The sequence below is a fragment of the Bos indicus genome, chromosome X (genome assembly GCF_029378745.1).
Source record: "Bos indicus isolate NIAB-ARS_2022 breed Sahiwal x Tharparkar chromosome X, NIAB-ARS_B.indTharparkar_mat_pri_1.0, whole genome shotgun sequence".
NCBI classification, from domain to species: Eukaryota; Metazoa; Chordata; class Mammalia; order Artiodactyla; family Bovidae; genus Bos; species Bos indicus.
Genome location: NC_091789.1, coordinates 67,820,877 through 67,843,725, shown reverse-complemented (window position 1 = coordinate 67,843,725; position 22,849 = coordinate 67,820,877).

Sequence of the window (22,849 nt, the reverse complement as noted above, 5' to 3'; positions counted from 1 at the left end):
GGTTCACTAAGAGTCGGACATTACTGAGCGACTTCACTCTCACTTTTCACTTTCATGCATTGGAGAAGGAAATGGCAACCCACTCCAGTGTTCTTGCCTGGAGAATCCCAGGGACAGGGGAGTCTGGTGGGCTGACATCTATGGGGTCACACAGAGTCGGACACAGCTGAAGTGACTTAGCAGCAACTATCATTCAAAATATAGTAACAAAGACAGGAAGATCTTTTAGGGTTAGTGTAAATGCAATGGATGGGGCTTTATGTGACCTAGGCTCCAACCTTTACTTTGTTAGCTAATTAAACCAGTTGGTTTACGTTAAGTCATTTTCCTTCTGAACTCTAATATTTTTTTCTATAAAATTCTGTGCTCAATGAAATATGAAACGGCAAACTAGAACAACAAAGTTTGAGTCCGTTATGAGATGGGTTTTCATAAAATGGTTTTGTATAGCATCTAAAATGAAAAGAAATTTGTAACTATGTTTGGTGACTATATTAAAGTGATTATGGTGACATTTCACAGTATATATAAATATTCAATCATCTTGTTGTATACCTGCAACTAATATAATATTATACATCAATTATAGCTCAGTAAACATTAATTAGAAAGACTCAGGTAAGCTTTCGATCTCAGATTTGTTAAAGTCCTTCATCTTCCCTCACTTCTAAACTGATCACGCTCAGAGCAGATCCAAAGAAAAATGACAGATTTTTCAAAAACTAAACTGTGATATAAACAATGCACAAGGACCAGACAAAACCTTGCTTTGATATTTCTAATGTCATATCCCAGCCCTAATTCACATCTAGACTCATAAACATGTGAGAAATAAAATTTGTAGCCTTCAGTATCAATAATATTTAAGACCCCCCCCAATATTAAAATGTAATTTTTTCAGAGAAATTTAGACATTGCTAGGATTTGGAGAAGGAAATGGCAACCCACTCCAGTGTTCTTGCCTGGAGAATCCCAGGGACGGAGGAGCCTGGTGGGCTGCCGTCTATGGGGTCGCACAGAGTCGGACGACTGAAGTGACTTAGCATAGCATAGTAAGAAGGATATTGAGTCTGTCTCTGGGAAAGTCTACCACTACTTGTGTATTGTTTAACTAGCTTGATTTGAAACTTAGCTGTCTGACACCTTCTGGAGTATTAGTCTTTTTTTTTTTTTCCCTCTTTTCTGAAAAGTGGACCCTGTACATCTATATTTTATATTCTTGGTTGTGGCTTTTATATTTTTGACTGTACTCTCACATGACACACAGTACATGGGCAATAATATTTTGGATGAGTAAATCTGCAACAAGATACAAGGTACAACAAATGTTGTCTATAAGTAGAACTCAATTATGGCATAATTTTGAAGCACCTTAAAAACATGAACAAATATTTATCTAAATTAAGTTCAAAGATACAGGATATTTTAAAAGTTAAATAAAAAAATATCAAAAGTGTCAACCCAATTAGAAACCAAAGGAAAGAGTAAATTGTGGTAAGTCAATTTAGATTAGTGTACAATTATATATTTCTAATTCCCTGAAGAACAAATTCTGTGAATTTTAATTTAAAAAAAATCCAGGGTTATTATGTAGTTTACATTCACAGATATTAAAGAAAATTTTTATTAATCTCTGATGGTTCTCAAAAACCAAAAGCACAGAGCTTTGATGATGTGGCCAGTTGCAGAAATTACTTGCTAAGAAAAACACATGTAGTTATATTTTGAAAATCAGAATATGATTACTAGTTATTTTGATTCTCTGAAATTCCACTATGCCTGATATGTATCTTTTCCATTAGGAAATCTCTGGCTTAAAAGAAATTGCCTGTAGTCCAGCACATCACTGAGGATACACACTGCATAAACAATAGTCTAGAAGAGTATTTTTCTTTTGTAAAATTGATAACAACCTGACAGCTGAAGTCACTGCTAACTTTGAAAACACATTTTCAGAACATTTTTCTTTCTCTGTCCAGATTTGTTGACTGTGATTTATCTTAACAAAAAATTATTATTTTGTTTGTATTCAGGTTGCAATAAAGTGAGGTCTAATCTCTTATTCTAAAGAAAAGTAGAAAGAAGAATGGAAAGTGGAGTTGGATGGTTTTTACTAATTTACTGATGGCAAAGATAATTAGATTTCATTCACAAAAATATTAATTTGGGGAAATGGTCAAGTCATTTGCTGCTGTTTCATGTTGATTTTTTGTGGAGTTAATCTACAAAGTAACTTTAGCCCTGAATATTGATATACGACACTGGTTTTAGCCACAGTGGCTTCCCTGGTGGCTCAGACAGTAAAGCGTCTGATGCATGGTGGGAGACCTGGGTTCAATGCCTGGATCAGGAAGATTCCCTGGAGAAGGAAATGGCAACCCACTCCAGTACCCTTGACTGGAAAATTCCATGGATGGAGGAGTCTGGCGGGCTACAGTCCATGGGGCTACATAGAGTCGGACACGACTGACAGACTTCACTTTCACTTTCCTTAGCCACAATGTCTACTACATTACAGTGGTAACATCTAAAAACTAGACAGAATACAAAAAACAAAAACCCCTCCCAACTCCCTGAGAACTCTATAATAAAAAGACCAGTATGGAGGAAGTGGTTTGGTTTTGTTTTTCTTCCTTTATCTTCAGGCTTTACTTCCCAGCAGGTCAGTAACTGAATAGCAGTTCAGTTCAGTTCAGTCACTCAGTCGTGGCCAACTCTTTGCAACCCCATGAATTGCAGCATGCCAGGCCTCCCTGTCCATCACCAACTCCCAGAGTTCACTAAGACTCACGTCCATTGAGTCAGTGAAAGAAACAACTGGAGTCTGAACCTTACCAGATCGATGCCTACTATAACAACAACAAGAGCAGCAAGAACAATAGAAACAATAATAGCAAATCAATATTTTCCAAAGGATTCTAAAAGGAATAACAGCCTCATCATAATATTCCAATTGTCCAGGATACAAAGCAAAATTATCCAGCATGATAAACATGAAACCAATAAACATGAAAATCTGACAAAAATCTCAAAAGAAAAGATAGTCAACAGATGTCAGGTCTGACATAATATAGAGGTAAGAATTATCAAACAAAAACTTTAAAGCAGTTGTTATCATTATGTATAATTAACTAAAAGTGAATACTCAATACAAAAAGAAAGCAATTAAATTCTCAGCAAAGAAAAATGAACTATATCAACAAAAACAAATAGAAATTTTGACTTTCAAAATATAGTATTTAAATTAAAAATTGTACTGAAATGTTCAATAACAGAATGGAGATGACAAAGGAAAGAGTCAGGGAACTTGAAATTACATCAACAGAAACTATCCAAACTGAAGAACAGAGAGGAAAAACACAACAAAAAGTTGAACAGAACATCTGCTGCTGCTGCTGCTAAGTCGCTTCAGTCGTATCTGACTCTGTGCGACCCCATAGACGGCAGCCCACCAGGCTCCCCCGTCCCTGGGATTCTCCAGGCAAGAACACTGGAGTGGATTGCCATTTCCTTCTCCAATGCATGAAAGTGAAAAGTGAAAGTGAAATTGCTCAGTCGTGTCCGACTCTTCGCAACCCCATGGACTGCAGCCCACCAGGCCCTTCCGTCCATGGGATTTTCCAGGCAAGAATACTGGAGTGGGGTGCCATTGCCTTCTCTGGAACAGAACATCAGGGATTTCTAAAATGGTATCAAAATGTCTATTGCTCATGCTACTGGTGTGCCTGAAATACAGCAGGATGAGATTAGTGTGGAAAACAATATTCAAAACTCAATGATGTAAATGTCCAAGATTTACTAAAATATATAAATTAATATTTGTAAAGTTATGTGAATCATAACTAGATAAACTTAGAGAAAATCATGTTCATACATATCATAAACTGAAACCAAAAATAAAGAAAAAATATTTCTTATATATAAGAAAACAACGGAAACAATTGCAAATTCCTCATCAGAAACAATAGAAATTATAATACACTGGAATATCTATAAAACACTAAAAGAAAAAGAACTGTCAATGCAGAATTGTATAACCAGGGTTATTAAACTTCAGGAATGAAGGCAAAATAAAGGCATTTTCTGATGAAGAGAAACTAAGAGTTCAAGACTGGTATACCTACTGTAAAAGAGTATAAAGGATCTTTTTCAGGCTGAAGGAAATAATGCAAGAGGTAAGGTTAGAGCATCAGCATAAAAGGAAGAGTAACCCAGATAATCATGATGGTGTGATCACTCACCTAGAGCCAGACATCCTGGAATATGAATTCAAATGGGCCTCAGGAAGCATCACTATGAACAAGCTAGTGGAGGTGATGGAATTCCAGTTGAGCTATTTCAAATCTTGAAATATGATGCTGTGAAAGTGCTGCACTCAACATGCCAGCAAATTTAGAAAACTCAGCAGTGGCCACAGGACTGGAAAAGGTCAGTTTTCATTCCAATCCCAAAGAAAGGCAGTGCCAAAGAATGCTCAAACTACTGTACAATTGCACTCATCTCACACGCTAGTAAAGTAATGCTCAAAAATCTCCAAGCCAGGCTTCAGCAATATGCGATCCGTGAACTTCCAGATGTTCAAGCTGGTTTTAGAAAAGGCAGAGGATCCAGAGATCAAATTGCCAACATCCACTGGATCATGGAAAAAGCAAGAGAGTTCCAGAAAAAATTCTATTTCTGCTTTATTGGCTATGCCAAAGCCTTTGACTGTGTGGATCACAATAAATGATGGAAAATTCTGAAAGAGATGGGAATACCAGACCACCTGACCTGCCTCTTGAGGTCAGGAAGCAACAGTTAGAACTGGACATGGAACAACAGACTGGTTCCAAATAGGAAAAAGAGTACATCAAGGCTGTATGTTATCACTCTGCATATTTAATTTATATGCAGAGTACATGATGAGAAATGCTGGGCTGGAAAAAGCACAAGCTGAAATCAAGATTGCCGAGAGAAATATCAATAACCTCAGATATGCAAACGGAGAAGGCAATGGCACCCTACTTCAGTACTCTTGCCTGGAAAATCCCATGGATGGAGGGCCTGGTGAGCTGTAGTCCATGGGGTCGCTAAGAGTAGGACACAACTGAGTGAGTTCATTTTCACTTTTCACTTTCATGCATTGGAGAAGGAAATGGCAACCTCCTCTAGTGTTCTTGCCTGGAGAATCCCAGGGACGAGGGAGCCTGGTGGGCTGCTGTCTATGGGGTCACACAGAGTCAGACATGACTGAAGCGACTTAGCAGCAGCAGCAGATATGCAGATGACACCACCCTTATGACAGAAAGTGAAGAAGAACTAAAGAGTCTCTTGATGAAAGTGAAAGAAGAGAGTGAAAAAGTTGGCTTAAAGCTCAACATTCAGAAAACGAAGATCATGGCATCTGGTCCCATCACTTCATGGGAAATAGATGGGTAACCAGTGGCTGACTTTATTTTTCTGGGCTCCAAAATCACTGCAGATGGTGATTCCAGCCATGAAATTAAAAGACACTTGCTCCTTGGAAGGAAAGTTATGACCAACCTAGACAGCATATTAAAAAGCAGAGACATTACTTTGTCCACAAAGGTCTGTCTAGTCAAGGCTATGGTTTCTCCAGTGGTCATGTATGTATGTGAGAGTTGGCCTATAAAGAAATCTGAGCGCCGAAGAATTGATGCTTTTGAACTGTGGTGTTGGAGAAGACTCTTGAGAGTCCCTTGGACTGCAAGGAGATGCAACCAGTCCATCCTAAAGGAAATCAGTCCTGAATATTCATTGGAAGGACTGATGCTGAAGCTGAAACTCCAGTACTTTGGCCACCTGATGCAAAGAGCTGACTCATTTGAAAAGACCCTGATGCTGGGAAAGATTGAGGGTAGGAGGAGAAGGGGACGACAGAGGATGAGATGGCTGGATGGCATCACCAACTCAATGGACATGGGCTTGGGTGGACTCTGGGAGTTGGTGATGGACTGGGAGGCCTGATGTCCTGCGGTTCATGGGTTCGCAAAGAGTCGGACACAACTAAGCAATTGAACTGAACTGACTGAACAGGTATGGAAAATATCTGGGTAAGTAAAACAAAAGATCTTTCTCCTCTTAAGGTCTTTTACAATATATATGACTTGAGTAAAAACTTATACATTTTCTGGGGAACACTTTAACATACACAGATATAAGAATTGTAACACAAAGGGGAGAGATTAAAGGGACCTACATGGTTATTAGCACTTTATATATTCTAAGTAGATTGTGAGAATGCCTATTAAAATGCATAATGGAATCAGTAAAAAAAAAAAAAAAAGATAAAAGCCAATAGATAAAATGGAATATTAGCATATATCCAGTTTCACAAAAAATACTAAATGAATTAAGACACTGTGATTTTAGTGAAAGATTAGACACACAGATCAATGCCATAAAATATAAAGTCTAGAAATAAATATATATATATATATATGGCCTATTGATTTCTGCCAAAGATGCAAAAGCAGTTCAATGAAGAAAGGATAGGCTGTTCATTCAAATGCAAAAATAATAATAATAATTATGATGTATACTTTACCCTTTACACAAAAATTAACTCAAAGCAGCTTTTAGAAGAAAAAAGGGAGGAAATCTTCATGACCTTGACTTAAGTTTGACATTAGGAGCAAACATTTCTTAAGTTTGACATTAGGAACATGATGCATTAGACAAAAAATGACAAGTTGGACTTCAATTTAAAATTTGGTTGTGTGAAAGACTATAAACAGAATATAAAGATAAGCTAAGAATAAAGGAAAAAAACATTTTCAAATCACATACTGACAAAGGACTTTTACCCAAATATATGAAGAACACTAAAAATTTGGTTATAAGCAAACGAACAACCTAATGGATAAAAAGGGACAAATTACCCAAATTAAATTTCACATCAATAAAAACAATGACAAATAAGCACATAAAAAGATGTATATATAGGGTATGTACAGTTTAATAAGCCCTCAAGTTCCCATATTTTTAACAGGTAAAATTCTCACCCATTGAATACCACTTATCTACTCTAAGACTACAATTTATCAATAAATATAAGACTTGAAAAAAATGGGTGGTCTGGCAGTGGCAAGCTACATCATGCAAAGTATAATCCAAGATGTAATGCAGAGTGGTAACTTATTTTTCTTTTCTGTATAGCACATTTCATCATTGCCTTCTTCTTCTAACAACTTTCCTCTTTCTTTTTGGAAACAGCTCTTCACCAGTTCTACAGTAGCTGTCTCATTAGGGCCAATCATATAACATATTCCCTTGGGTTCAGTTTTGTGGTTAGTTCCGCAAATTATATACAGATCCATGTGCAAAGTTCTCTTTTGCATTGGGTTTACAAAGTTGGGTTGATATTCACCTGAATTTATCAGTAAACAGCATTCCAAGCAACATGGCACAAGCCTATCTGCAGTAAGAGAAAATGAGACATAGAACTAATAACAGAAGAAAGAAAAGATCTGGATGTTTGAATGAGATCAAGGAGGAAAAGAACTAATTACATCATTTGACAAGAACCAATTCTTCCATTTTTAACTTATGATTGATTGGGTCAGATCTTTGTAAACTCGAAACAAACAAACGGCAATAGTAGAATTAAAATCAATATTATAAGGACTTCCCTGGAGGTCCAGTGGTTAAGAATCTGCCTTCCAATGCAAGGGATATGGGTTTGATCCCTGGTAGGGACACTAAGATCCCACATGCCCAGGTCAACAAAGCTCACATGCTCTAGAGTCCACACCACAACTAGAGAGCCTGTGCACTGCAACAAAGATCCTGTGAACCACAACAAAGACCAGACACGGCCACATAAATAATAAATAAAAAATTGTTTGAAGTTGCAGAACAGAGAATTTTTTTTAAAATGAACATCACAAGCGGCAAAATGGCAAAATTCACATGCCTCAAAACTGATCACATCATAGAAATACAGCCTTGATAAATTGTCAAAATATAGCAAAAAGAGACAAAGAAAAGGTCATAGGTGTGGAAGACAGATAAGAGTGAAATAATTCAAGGCACCGGGGTATTTCTAAAGATGAAATAAGAACTGGAATTGGAGGGAAAAAATGTTATAAAAAATTTTTACACTGAGTTTAATAAAAAGATAGAAGATAATTCTTCCAGTGCCCAAGGGAGGCCAGAAGTACTCACAAGAGTTGGTGAATGAATATCTTGTCTCTTTCACCCACAAGTGAAATAATTCTGAGTTGTGTTTTTTTTTTTTTTGCATCTAGATTTTAAAAAGTGATTTACAGGTTTTTTGATTAAATAGTAGTTTTGGTGATATAGAATTATATTATTTTTCTGTTGACCAATCATGTTACAATGGTATTAAGTGAGTAACAGTTACATAATCACAATAGTAAAAGATGTTTATCAGTTTCAACAATCAAGAGCCAGACCATAAAGATAATTACACCTGCAGGACATAATGGGAAAATAATTAACCTAAAAATAAAAAATAATTACATACAATTCGGTTTCCCTTAAAATTAATAATAAAATCCAAATATCTTACTACGCTTTGTGAAATTCAACAGTAATTTTGTTCCTTTATGTCCCTCCATCTTCCTTTCCTGACACGTGTTTGCTTACTTTGTTTCTGCCTGGGTTATTGCTGTCCTTTCAAACTACATACCAGATTCTACACATTTGTCTTTCTGCTTTTTCACCCTGAGACTACATACCAAGTGGTCTCAAGCACCTTCTGATAAAGACAGCCCAGCCCTACCCAGAGGAGCCAGGACAGCCATGGACTCCAAGTAAGACAAGGCGATGGAGCCCGAGAAGCAGGAGGAGGAAGAAGGAAGAGGTGGACCCCAGATCCTGGGAGAACTGAAGAAGTTTAATTAATCGATCTGCAAAAACAGCTCAACAGACCGGAGTCTGAACTTGAGAACTTCTGTCAAAAGTTTCGCTCTGTTTTCAGAGAAGCAATGGTTAAAATGGACAAGTTCATAGAATACCCGAAACCCCACTGGGAGGTATGGACTGTGGCGATGCAGGCTCAGTTGGTGTCCCATGCCCCAAAGTACAGCATCTCCCCATCTCCCTGGCCAGTCAGCGGCTGCTACCGAATGTGAAGCAGTACCGGCTTCACAGGAGATAATGCAGAGAGGCAGAGCCAGAGCTGACAAAGACAAAGAGCACAGCAAGTCAGGACCTGGGGACCAGAGGCTGCCCAGCATCAAAGGTAAGTGAGGCAGCGTTGCCGCGAATAATCTACCCAGCCAAAAGCCGTTTCTATGGCTTCCTAGGCCTGTGAGGACGAAATTTGTTGCACCTCTGGTCTGAAAATGACACGGAAATCCCATCTCTGTCCAACTTAAGCTCAGGATTCACAAGCCAGTCTTATATACCAGACAAGTTCGCCATGACTGTGAGGACCTGCAGCCTTAACCTGACCTGTATCTTCTCCCATTATGACATCTAATTATGCCTATTTCACCTCTTTTAAAATTGTCCCATATGTCTTGGATATTCTGTTTGTCAATCCTTTTTTCTGTCCCCTATCTATGTTCAATAATAGAAGATTAATATATTTTCTTCAATAATAGAAGATAAATATATTTTATGAGAAATAGTCACAAATCCAATATGCCATTAGCTTAGAGTCTCTGGGAGAGGGTCTTTGATACCATTCCATGTAGTCACTCTGTTTTGTTTTGTTTTGTTTTTTGACTTCTGAGTCATTCCTATTTTTAGGTGGAGGTTTACAGGGACCAGAAAGGCAAAGCGGCAACTGTGAACCCTCTGCTACTTATTTCAAGCACAGTGACCAGCACTTTCTTGAATTTTTTTCATATATATATATATACACACACAAACATACATATATTTTATTGAACTACAGTTGACTTACAATGTTCCATGTGCACAGCAAGGTGATTCATTTATACATATTATTTTTGAAATTATTTTCCATTATAGGTTATTACAGGTTACTGACTATAGCTGCCTGTGCTATATGGTAAACCTTTGTTGCTTGTTGCATATCTATATTTTTGTACTTAGAAATTTAGCATTCTATTCATACTAAGTCAAGCAAGTGGAATCTAAATGTCAAATTTTTTCTTAGGCAAAAATCTATGTTTTCTAAAATAAATATACATATTATTTATATATATGTATGTGAAGGCTTTTCTATTATACTTCATAAGTGCTTGAGAAAGACAATCAAAAAAAAAAAAAGGAAGAAGTGGAGAAATTGGAAAACAGAATGAAATGGGAGCACTAAAAGTAAAAAGTGAAACAAACTGATAAAAGTAAAAGATCATCATAGTCCATTTATATTTAAACATGGCTGCTCATTACAAACATATGTGGAGCTTTGGAGAAAAAAAAAGCTATACCTGGGCAACTGTATTTTTCAAAAAAATTCCTAGATAATTCTGATATGCATCTGGATTTTAAAAGTGATTTCAGGTTTTTCTATTAAATGGTACTTTTGGTGATATAGAATTCTATTATTTTTCTGTTGACCAATCATGATAAAATGATATAAAGTGAGTAATAATAAAGTGATTACATAATCACAATAGTAAAAGATGTTTATCAATATTCACAATCAATAGCCAGACCAAAAATGAATTATACTTGCAAGCCATAAGGGAAAATGACCGACTCTGCCAGTCTATGTCTTTTGATTGGTGCATTTAATCCATTTACATTTAAAGTAATTATCAATATGTATGATCCTATTGCTTCCCAGATGGCACTAGTGGTAAAGGACCCACTGTAGGACCCCAATGTAGGAGACATAAGAGATGCAGGATGGATTGCTGAGTCAGGAAGATCCCTGGGAGGAAGGTATGGCAATCCACTCCAGTATACTGGCCTGGAAAATCCCATGGACAGAGGAGCCTGGCAGGCTACAGTCCATAGGGTTCCAAAGACTCAGACAAGATGAAAGTGACATATCACTCATTCATGATCTATTACCATTTTCTTAATAGTTTTGGGTTTACTTTCTGTACAACTTATCCCTCTCTTCCGTTTCCTGCTTGGAGAAGTTCCTTAAGCATTTGTTGTAAAGCTGGTTTCAGATCAGATCAGATCAGTCGCTCAGTCGTGTCCAACTCTTTGCAACCCCATGAATCGCAGCACGCCAGGCCTCCCTGTCCATCACCAACCCCCGGAGTTCACTCAGACTCACGTCGATTGAGTCAGTGATGCCATCCAGCCATCTCATCCTCTGTCGTCCCCTCCTCCTCTTGCCCCCAATCCCTCCCAGCATCAGAGTCTTTTCCAATGAGTTAACGCTTTGCATGAGGTGGCCAAAGTACCGGAGTTTCAGCTTTAGCATCATTCCTTCCAAAGAAATCCCAGGGCTGATCTCCTTCAGAATGGACTGGTTGGATGTCCTTGCAGTCCAAGGGACTCTCAAGAGTCTTCTCCAACACCACAGTTCAAAAGCATCAATTCTTCAGCGCTCAGCCTTCTTCACAATCCAAATCTCACATCCATACATGACCACAGGAAAAACCATAGCCTTGACTAGATGAACCTTTGTTGGCAAAGTAATGTCTCTGCTTTTGAATATGCTATCTAGGTTGGTCATAACTTTCCTTCCAAGGAGTAAGCATCTTTTAATTTCATGGCTGCAGTCACCATCTGCAGTGATTTTGGAGCCCCCCAAAATAAAGTCTGACACTGTTTCCTCATCTATTTCCCATGAAGTGATGGGACTGGATGCCATGATCTTCATTTTCTGAATGTTGAGCTTTAAGCCAACTTTTTCATTCTCCACTTTCACTTTCATCAAGAGGCTCTTTAGTTCCTCTTCACTTTCTGCCATAAGGGTGGTGTCATCTGCATATCTGAGGTTATTGATATTTCTCCCAGCAATCTTGATTCCAGCTTGTGTTTCTTCCAGTCCTGCGTTTCTCATGATGTATTCTGCATGTAAGTTAAATAAGCAGGGTGACAATATACAGCCTTGACATACTCCTTTTCCTATTTGGAACCAGTCTGTTGTTCCATGTCCCGTTCTAACTGTTGCTTCCTGACCTGCATACAGATTTCTCAAGAGGCAGGTCAGGTGGTCTGATATTCCCATCTCTTTCAGAATTTTCCACAGTTTATTGTGATCCACACAGTCAAAGGCTTTGGCATAGTCAATAAAGGAGAAATAGATATTTTTCTGAAACTCTCTTGCTTTTTCCATGATCCAGCGGATGTTGGCAATTTGATCTCTGGTTCCTCTGCCTTTTCTAAAACCAGCTTGAACATCTGGAATTTCACGGTTCACATATTGCTGAAGCATGGCTTGGAGAATTTTGAGCATTACTTTACTAGCATGTGAGATGAGTGCAATTGTGCGGTAGTTTGAGCATTCTTTGGCATTGCCTTTCTTTGGGATTGGAATGAAAACTGACCTTTTCCAATCATGTGGCCACTGCTGAGTTTTCCAAATTTGCTGGCATATTGAGTGCAGCTCTTTCACAGCATCATCTTTCAGGATTTGAAAGAGCTCAACTGGAATTCCATCACCTCCACTAGCTTTGTTCATAGTGATGCTTTCTAAGGCCGACTTGACTTCACATTCCAGGATGTCTGGCTCTACGTCAGTGATCACACCATCGTGATTATCTGGATTGTGAAGATCTATTTTGTACAGTTCTTCTGTGTATTCTTGCCACCTCTTCTTAATATCATCTGCTTCTGTTAGGTCCATACCATTTCTGTCCTTCATCGAGCCCATCTTTACATGAAATGTTCCTTTGGTATCTCTAATTATCTTGAAGAGATTTCTAGTCTTTCCCATTCTGTTGTTTTCCTCTATTTCTTTGCATTGATCGCTGAGGAAGGCTTTCTTATCTCTTCTTGCTTTTCTTTGGAACTCTGCATTCAGATGTTTATATCTTTCCTTTTCTCCTTTGCTTTTCACTTCTCTTCTTTTCACAGCTATTTGTAAGGCCTCCCCAGACAGTCATTTTGCTTTTTTGCATTTCTTTTCCATGGGGATGGTCTTGATCCCTGTCTCTTGTACAATGTCACGAACCTCATTCCATGGTTCATCAGGCACTCTATCTATCAGATCTAGGCCCTTAAATCTATTTCTCACTTCCACTGTATAATCATAAGGGATTTGATTTAGGTCATACCTGAATGGTCTAGTGGTTTTCCCTACTTTTTTTTTGTTCCCTACTTTCTTTAAAGCTGGTTTAGCGGTGATGAATTCTCTTAACTTTTGCTTGTCTGGAAAGCTTTTGATTACTTGATCAAATTTGAATGACAGTCTTGCTGGGTAGTGTATTTTTGGCTATAGTTTCTTATCTTTCATCACTTTAAATATATTGTGCCATTCCCTTCTGGCTTGTAGAGTTTCTGTTGCAAAATCAGCTGATAACCTGATGCGTTATTTATGGATTGTATGTTATTTAAAGTTTTTTTTTCCTTGTTGTTTTTAATATTTTACCTTTGTCTTTAATTTTTGTCAGTTTGATTACTATGTGTTATGGTATGTTCCTCCTTGGGTTTATCCTGCCTGTGACTCTGACTTGGTTGACTATTTCTTTTGCATGTTATGGAATTTTTCAGCTATTATCTCCTCAAATATTTTCTCAGGTCCTTTCTCTCTCTCTTCTCCTTCTAGGAGTCCTATAATGCAAATGTTGGTGCATTTAATGTTCTCTCAGAGGTCTCGTAAGCTGTTTTCATTCATTTTCATTCTTTTTTCAATATTCTATTCTCTGGCAGTGCTTTCCACTTCTGTCCTCCAGGTCATTGATCTGTGCTTCTGCCTCAGTTATTCTGTTATTGATTTCTTTTAGTGTATTATTCATCTCTGTTTGCTTGTTCTTTAGTTCTTCTAGGTCTTTGTTAAACATTTCTTGCACCTTCTCCATTATTTTCCCAATATCCTGGATCATCTTCACCATCATTAATCTGAATTCTTATTCTGGAATATTGCCTATCTCCACTTCATTTAGTTGTTTTTCTGGGGTTTTATCTTGTCCCTTCATCTAGGACATAACTTTCTGCTTTTTCATCCTGATTAACTTTCTGTAATGTGGTTTTTGTTCTGTGGTTCTTGCTTCTTCTGTGTGCCCTCTGAGGGAGCAGGCTAAAAGGCTTGTGTAAGCTTACTGATGGGAGGGATTGGCAGTGGGAAAAACTGGGTCTTCCTCTGGTTGGCAGGGCCTTGATCAATAGAGCTTTAATCCAATTATCTCCTGAGGTGTGTACTGCACTCCCTCCCTGTGAGCTGTTTGGCCTGAGGCAACACAGCACAGGGATCTATAGATTCTGTGGTAGGTAGCCCTCCAAGAGGGCTTATACCAAGGGGGACCTTCCAGGAGTGTTGCTGCCAGTGTCCCCATTCCTGTGATGAGCCCCTGCTGACTCACATTCCACAGGAGACCTTCCAACACCAGAGTGTGGTTTTGGTTCAGTCTCCTGTAGGATCACTGCCTCTTGCCTCTGGGTTTTGGTACATGTAAGATTTTGTTTGTCCCATCAAAGACTGGAGTATCTCTTTTCCCTAGTCCTGTGAAAGTCTTGTAATCAAATCCTACTGGCCTTCAAGATCAGAATCCCTGGGAATTCCTTGTCCTTTGTCAGATCCCCAGGCTGGGAAGCCTGACATGGGGTTCAGAACCTTCACAACAGTGGGAGAACTTCTTTGCTATTACTGTTCTCCAGTATGTGGGTCATCGACCTAGCAAATAAGGGATTTGATTTTACCATGATTGTGCTCCTCCTACCATCTCACTGCAGCTTCTTCTTTATCTTTGAATGTGGGGAGTCGTTTTTCGGTGGGTTCCACCATCCTCCTGTGGATGGTTGTCCAACAGCTACTTGTGATTTTGCTGCTCTTGAAGGAGCACATGGGATATTACTCTGCCATTTTTGTCAGTTTTTTTTTTTTTTTTTTTTGTATTTCAGTTAAGGAAATTTCTATTAACATGCCTTAAAGCATACTATTTCGTCAGCTGTTTCTATTCCAAGATGAGCTCATAAAAAACATTATTCAATTGTTACAGTGTTTTTGATTTATGATATTTCCTTAGGATTCTCCCTTAGACTTTATGTCACTGCTTACATTGTTGATCTGTTCTTGCATGCTCAAACTCACGTCGATCAAGTCAGTGATGTCATCCAGCCATCTCATCCTCTGTCGTCCCCTTATCCTCTTGCCCCCAATCCCTCCCAGCATCAGAGTCTTTTCCAATGAGTCAACCCTACGCATGAGGTAGCCAAAGTACTGGTGTTTAAGCTTTAGCATCATTCCTTCCAAATAAAGCCCAGGGCTGATCTCCTTTAGAATGGACTGGTTGGATCTCCTTTCAGTCCAAGGAACACTCAAGAGTCTTCTCCAACAACACAGTTCAAAAGCATCAATTCTTCAGTGCTCAGCCTTCTTCACAGTCCAACTTTCACATCCATACATGACCACAGGAAAAACCATAGCCTTGACTAGATGAACCTTTGTTGGCAAAGTAATGTCTCTGCTTTTGAATATGCTATCCAGGTTGGTCATAACATTCCTTCCAAGGAGTAAGTGTCTTTTAATTTCATGGCTGCAGTCACCATCTGCAGTGATTTTGGAGCCTCAAAAAATAAAGTCTGACACTGTTTCCACTGTTTCCCCATCTATTTCCCATGAAGTGATGGGACTGGATGCCATGATCTTTGTTTTCTGAATGTTGAGCTTTAAGCCAACTTTTTCACTCTCCACTTTCACTTTCATCAAGAGGCTTTTGAGTTCCTCTTCACTTTCTGCCATAAGGGTAGTGTCATCTGCATATCTGAGGTTATTGATATTTCTCCCAGCAATCTTGATTCCAGCTTGTGTTTCTTCCAGCCCAGCGTTTCTCATGATGTACTCTGCATATAAGTTAAATAAGCAGGGTGACAATATACAGCCTTGACATACTCCTTTTCCTATTTGGAACCAATCTGTTGTTCCATGTCCAGTTCCAACTGTTGCTTCCTGACCTGCATACAGATTTCTCAAGAGGCAGGTCAGGTGGTCTGATATTCCCATCTCTTTCAGAATTTTCCACAGTTTATTGTGATCCACACAGTCAGTCTTTGGCATAGTCAATAAAGGAGAAATAGATGTTTTTCTGGAACTTTCTTGCTTTTTCCATGATCCAGAGGATGTTGGCAATTTGATCTCTGGTTCCTCTGCCTTTTCTAAATCCAGCTTGAAAATCTGGAAGTTCACAGTTCATATATTGCTGAAGCCTGGCTTGGAGAATTTTGAGCATTACTTTACTAGCATGTGAGATGAGTGCAATTGTGCGGTAGTTTGAGCATTCTTTGGCATTGCCTTTCTTTGGGATTGGAATGAAACTGACCTTTTCCAATCGTGTGGCCACTGCTGAGTTTTCCAAATTTGCTGGTATACTGAGTGCAGCACTTTCACAGCATCATCTTTCAGGATTTGAAAGAGCTCAACTGGAATTCCATCACTTCCACTAGCTCTGTTCGTAGTGATGCTTTACAAAGCCCACTTGACTTCACATTCCAGGATGTCTGGCTCTAGGTCAGTGATCACACCATCGTGATTTTCTGGGTCATGAAATTTTTTTGACAGTTCTTCTGTGTATCCTTGCCACCTCTTCTTAATGTCTTCTGCTTCTGTTAGGTCCATACCATTTCTGTCCTTTATCAAGCCTATCTTTGCCTCAAATATTCCCTTGGTATCTCTAATTTTCTTGAAGAGATCTCTAGTCTTTCCCATTCTGTTGTTTTCCTCTATTTCTTTGCATTGATAGCTGAGGAGAGCTTTCTTATCTCTTCTTGCTATTCTTTGGAACTCTGCATTCAGATGCTTATATCTTTCCTTTTCTCCTTTGCTTTTCGCTTCTCTTCTCTTCACAGCTATTTGTAAGGCCTCCCCAGACAGCCATTTTACTTTTTTGCATTTCTTTTCCATGGGGATAGTCTTGATCCCTGTCTCCTGTACAATGTCACGAACCTCATTCCACAGTTCATCAGGCACTCTATCTATCAGATCTTGGCCCTTAAATCTATTTCATACTTCCACTGTATAATCATAAGGGATTTGATTTAGGTCATACCTGAATGGTCTAGTGGTGTTCCCTACTTTCTTCAATTTAAGTCTGAATTTGGTCATAAGAGTTCATGATCTGAGCCACAGTCAGCTCCCGGTCTTGTTTTTGTTGACTGTATAGAGCCTCTCCATCTTTGGCTGAAAAGAATATAATCAATCTGATTTCCGTGTTGACCACCTGGTGATGTCCATGTGTAGGGTCTTCTCTTGTGTTGTTGGAAGAGGGTGTTTGCTATGACCAGTCCATTTTCTTGGCATAATTCTATTAGTCTTTGCCCTGCTTCCTTCCATATTCCAAGGCCAAATTTGCCTGTTACTCCAGGTGTTTCTTGACTTCCTACTTTTGCATTCCAGTCCCCTATAATGAAAAGGACATCTTTTTTGGGTGTTAGTTCTAAAAGGTCTTGTAGGTCTTCATAGAAGCGTTCCACTTCAGCTTCTTCAGCATTACTGGTTGGAGCATAGACTTGGATTACTGTGATACTGAATGGTTTGCCTTGGAAACAAACAGAGATCATTCTCTCATTTTTGAGACTGCATCCAAGTACTGCATTTTGGACTCTTCTGTTGACCATGATGGCTACTCCATTTCTTCTGAGTGATTCCTGCCTGCAGTAGTAGATATAATGGTCATCTGAGTTAAATTCACCCATTCCAGTCCATTTTAGTTTGCTGATTCCTAGAATGTTGACATTCACCCTTGCCATCTCCTGTTTGACCACTTCCAATTTGCCTTGATTCATGGACCTGACATTCCAGGTTCCTATGCAATATTGCTCTTTACAGCATCAGACCTTGCTTCTATCACCAGTCACATCCACAGCTGGGTATTCTTTTTGCTTTGGCTCCATCCCTTCATTCTTTCTGGAGTTATTTCTCCACTGATCTCCAGTAGCATATTGGGCACCTACTGACCTAGGGAGTTCCTCTTTCAGTATCCTATCATTTTGCCTTTTCATGCTGTTCATGAGAATATATTAGTAAAAAGCAATTCATACATGCTTGTAAAAATGCAGGCTTTAAGGTCCATTAATTCTTCTCCAAGGGCTAATGACCATAACAAACTAGAGATGAATCATTAAACAAAATAGAACTTCTGTTCACAATAGGAGTAAAACAAAATGCTCATTAATAAATATATGACTATTTTCTCCATTTACTGTCACTAAGCTTTGGAATGGAGAAGGCAATGGCACCCCACTCCAGTACTCTTGCTTGGAAAATCCCATGGTTGGAGGAGCCTGGTAGGCTGCAGTCCATGGGGTCGCTAAGAGTCAGACACGACTGAGTGACTTCACTTTCACTTTTCACTTTCATGCATTGGAGAAGGAAATGGCAACCCACTACAGTGTACTTGCCTGGAGAATCCCAGGGACGGGGGAGCCTGGTGGGCTGCCATCTATGGCGTCGCACAGAGTTGGACATGACTAAAGTGACTTAGCATAGCACAGGCTTTGGTATCTGAATTCTAACATCTAGAATCATACATTTAGAAAGGACACTAAAGATTATTTAGAGGAGTTTCTTTATTAGAATATCTAAGCATTTTTTTTAAAACACAGACCTGCCAGTTGTACCCCACACCCACTGAATCAGACTTGCTAGTGCCATCATATATGATTTTTCAGCTAGTGTTATAATTCTAATTGGAATCCAGGTTAACAACTGATTTCATCTAAACCTGTACACAATTTTAAAATATCTTCTATAACAGATTGGCAAACTTTTTCTGTAAAGGGCTGTAAAAAGCAAATATTTTAGATTTTGCAGACCATACAATCTCTCTCATGACTGCTCAGCTCTGCCACTTTAATATGAAATAATACACAAACAATATGTAAATGAATAAGCACAGATGTGTTCCAATGCAAAAATTACTTACAAAAACAGACAGAAAATGATCAGCAAAACTTGTACAGAAAGAACCTCTGAAAATTCTCTTTATCATGAAAGAAATGAAAAAATATACAAAAACAGAATCAGCTTTTATTAGAGCTATGGAAATTCACCAAAATCATGCAGGAATCTGAAGAAAGTCTATTCAAGAACAAAACAAGAAAGCAGAGTTTCAGTAAGAAGAATAAGCTTTGTGGATTTTAACTTGCCTTATTACCATTTTTCCCTCCCCTCTAGCTCCACGGTGGCTTTGAAAATGAACAGCCAAAAGGGGGCACAATAGAGCTGGAGCCCCTCAAAACTTCATTCCTAGAGAACTGTCAGTATTCCACCTGTCTGGTGGTTCCCTGGAAGATCCCACTTACAAAGCTGGTTGTTGTGTTGTTTTGTCTTAAACCAGACATGGAACTTGCCCAGCATGAAAAGACTTTTTTCCTGGGGACATATATCCAAAAACAGAAATGAAAATTGGAGGAAATTAACTTTGTAGTTGTCTGAGGCAGCCTATCTACAAAGCTTAAAAATCTAGGAATTAAGATGTACAAGGAAGTTTTACAAATTTCAGGACCATCCCTGGGAATGTAGATGTTCAGATATATAGCTGTGACTATGTCTAGGGCTATATGCATGCCCAGGAAAGATAAGAAAAGGTCATAAGCTTTCACCTCTGGCTATGAGACTTTATACCAGCAGAAAGCAAAATATGAATTTTGAAGGAATACAATAAATTGGAGTTTTCAATTACCTGGTTGAGTGTTGAATGTGGGCCTGAACAAGCACAAAGAGCTCTTTGGAATAGACTGGGAGAATTATTGGTCCCACATAACTGCTAAATTGAGCATAAATGTAATAGCTCATACACAAGACTTCATGAAATTATCTTAGAAATGTAACTGAATACCAACATCACCAACAAACCAGCAATAACAACAATGCCTAGATAGGGAGGATATTTGACTACCAAAGCTACTTTGATATAGCTTTCGAAAAATTCAATTTTAAGCAAAAAAATTATGAGGTGAGCAAAGAACAAGGAAGTATGGCCCACCTACAGGAAAAAAATGCAATGAATATAAACTATCCCTGAGAATGCCCAGACATTGTACTGACTAGACAAAGACTCTAAGTCAGATGTTTTGAACTATGTTCAAAAAATGAAAGGAAATCATAATCATATCTACTAGCAAAGAGGAGAAAATACAATGATGTCTAACCAAACTGAGACTATCAATAAACATCCATTATAAAAAATAAAAACATAGAAATTGGTGGGTTGTGAAAAATTCCCTAGAGGGGTTGAAAGGTAGATTAGAGCAGGCAGAATACAAGAGTAAGCAAAGTTGAAGAAAGGTTAATTGGGAGTATCCAGTCTGAGAAACAGAAAGAAAAGTAATGAAGAAAAATGAACAAAGGCTTAGATAACTGCAGAGCACTATTAAAAATAACCAGATATACACAATGTGATACCCAGAAAAGAGAGAAAGAATAAAATAATCAGAAAGTCTAATTGAACAAATCATGGCAAAAATCTTCCTAAATTTGATTTTTTTTTAATTAGTAAACTTACCCAATAAACTCAAGAAACTTCAAGTAGAATAAACTCAGAGATCCACAAAGAAATACATTACAGCTAAGTGTCAAAGATAGAGAGAATCTTCAAAGCATCAAGAGAAGTGATTTATAATATGCAAAGAATCCAAAAGAAAATTAACAACAGTTTTCTCATCAGAAAAGGGAAAAAAAAAAAAAAAAAAAACAGAAGACAGAGGCAGTGGGGATGATACAGTTACCAGACTAAGAAAAACAAATGATTGTAAACCATGAAGTCTATACTGATTTGAATTACTGACTGAGGTCACTGGCTTTCATCCTGAAGAATTTTCTTTAGCATTTGTGTAGACCAGGTCTGTTAGCAATAATTTTTCTGGGAATATTTTAAACTCTTCTTTATTTTTTGAAGTATAGTTTTGCTTGATATGGGCTTCCTAGATGGCACTAGTGGTAAAGAACTTGCCTGCCAAACCAGGAGACATAAGAGATGCCAGGTCGATCACTGGGTCAAGAAGATCCCCTGGAGGAGAGCATGGCAACTCACTCCAGTATTCTGGCCTGGAGAATCCCATGGCAGAAGAGCCTGGAAGGCTATGGTTCTACAGCAAGTGACCTCAGTTAGTAACCCAAATCAAGATGAAATGAAAGGATGACACATAGAAGAGCAATGAGGGAAAAGATTTGAATAAGACTATAAAGCAATGAGGCTTAAAATACTTCTATCTTTGCTTAGTTGCTCAGTCGTGGCTGACTATGCAACCCCATTGACTGTAGCCTACCAGGCTCCTCTGTCCATGGGGATTCTCCAGGCAAGAATACTGGAGTGTGTTGCCATTCCCTTCTCCAAGGGATCTTCCCAACCCAGGGATTGAACCCATGTTTCCTGCATTGCAGGTAGATTCTTTACCGTCTTTACCACCAGGGAAGCCCAATATACTTCTAGAAAACACTTGAACTAAAAACAGTAATATACACATACTTCTCAAGAACACATGAAACATTCACAAGAAGGGACCATATGTAAGACCACAAAATAATTTTCAATAAAGTTAAAATAAATTTTAATAAAAGTTAAAGTTAAAACCATACAAATTATTCTCTGATCAAAATGGAATGAAACTCGGAATCAAAACAAAGGAAATTTGGTAAATTCATAAATATGCAGAAATTAAAAAGCATACCCCCACATAACCAATAGGCTGAATTAAAATCACAGAGGAAAACAGAAAATATTTTTAGATAAATAAAAACAAGTATTCACATAAAATGTATGGAATACAGCAGCTACAGCAATGCTTAGAGGAAAATTTATAGCTGAAAACACCTACTATAAAAAAATGAAGAAAGTTCTCAAATCAATAACCTCAGTTCAGTTCAGTTCAGTCGCTCAGTCGTGTCCAACTCTTTGTGACCCCATGAATCGCAGCACGCCAGGCCTCCCTGTCCATCACCAACTCCCAGAGTTCACCCAGACTCATGTCTGTCGAGTCAGTGATGCCATCCAGCCATCTCATCCTCTGTTGTCCCCTTCTCCTCTTGCCCCCAATCCCTCCCAGCATCAGAGTCTTTTCCAATGAGTTAACGCTTTGCATGAGGTGGCCAAAGTACTGGAGTTTCAGCTTTAGCATCCTTCCTTCGAAAGAAATCCCAGGGCTGATCGCCTTTAGAATGGACTGGTTGGATCTCCTTGCAGTCCAAGGGACTCTCAAGAGTCTTCTCCAACACCACAGTTCAAAAGCATCAATTCTTCGGCGCTCAGCCTTCTTCACAGTCCAACTCTCACATCCATACATGACCACAGGAAAAACCATAACCTTGACTAGATGAACCTTTGTTGGCAAAGTAATGTCTCTGCTTTTGAATATGCTATCTAGGTTGGTCATAACTTTCTTTCCAAGGAGTAAGCATATTTTAATTTCATGGCTGCAGTCACCATCTGCAGTGATTTTGGAGCCCAGAAAAATAGTCTGACACTGTTTCCACTGTTTCCCCATCTATTTCCCATGAAGTGATGGGCCTGGATGCCATGATCTTCGTTTTCTGAATGTTGAGCTTTAAGCCAACTTTTTCACTCTCCACTTTCACTTTCATCAAGAGGCTTTTTAGTTCCTCTGCACTTTCTGCCATAAGGGTTGTGTCATCTGCATATCTGAGGTTATTGATATTTCTGCTGGCAATCTTGATTTCAGCTTGTGTTTCTTCCAGTCCAGCGTTTCTCATGATGTACTCTGCATGTAAGTTAAATAAGCAGGGTGGCAATATACAGCCTTGATGTACTCCTTTTCCTATTTGGAACCAGTCTGTTGTTCCATGTCCTGTTCTAACTGTTGCTTCCTGACCCACATACAAATTTCTTAAGAG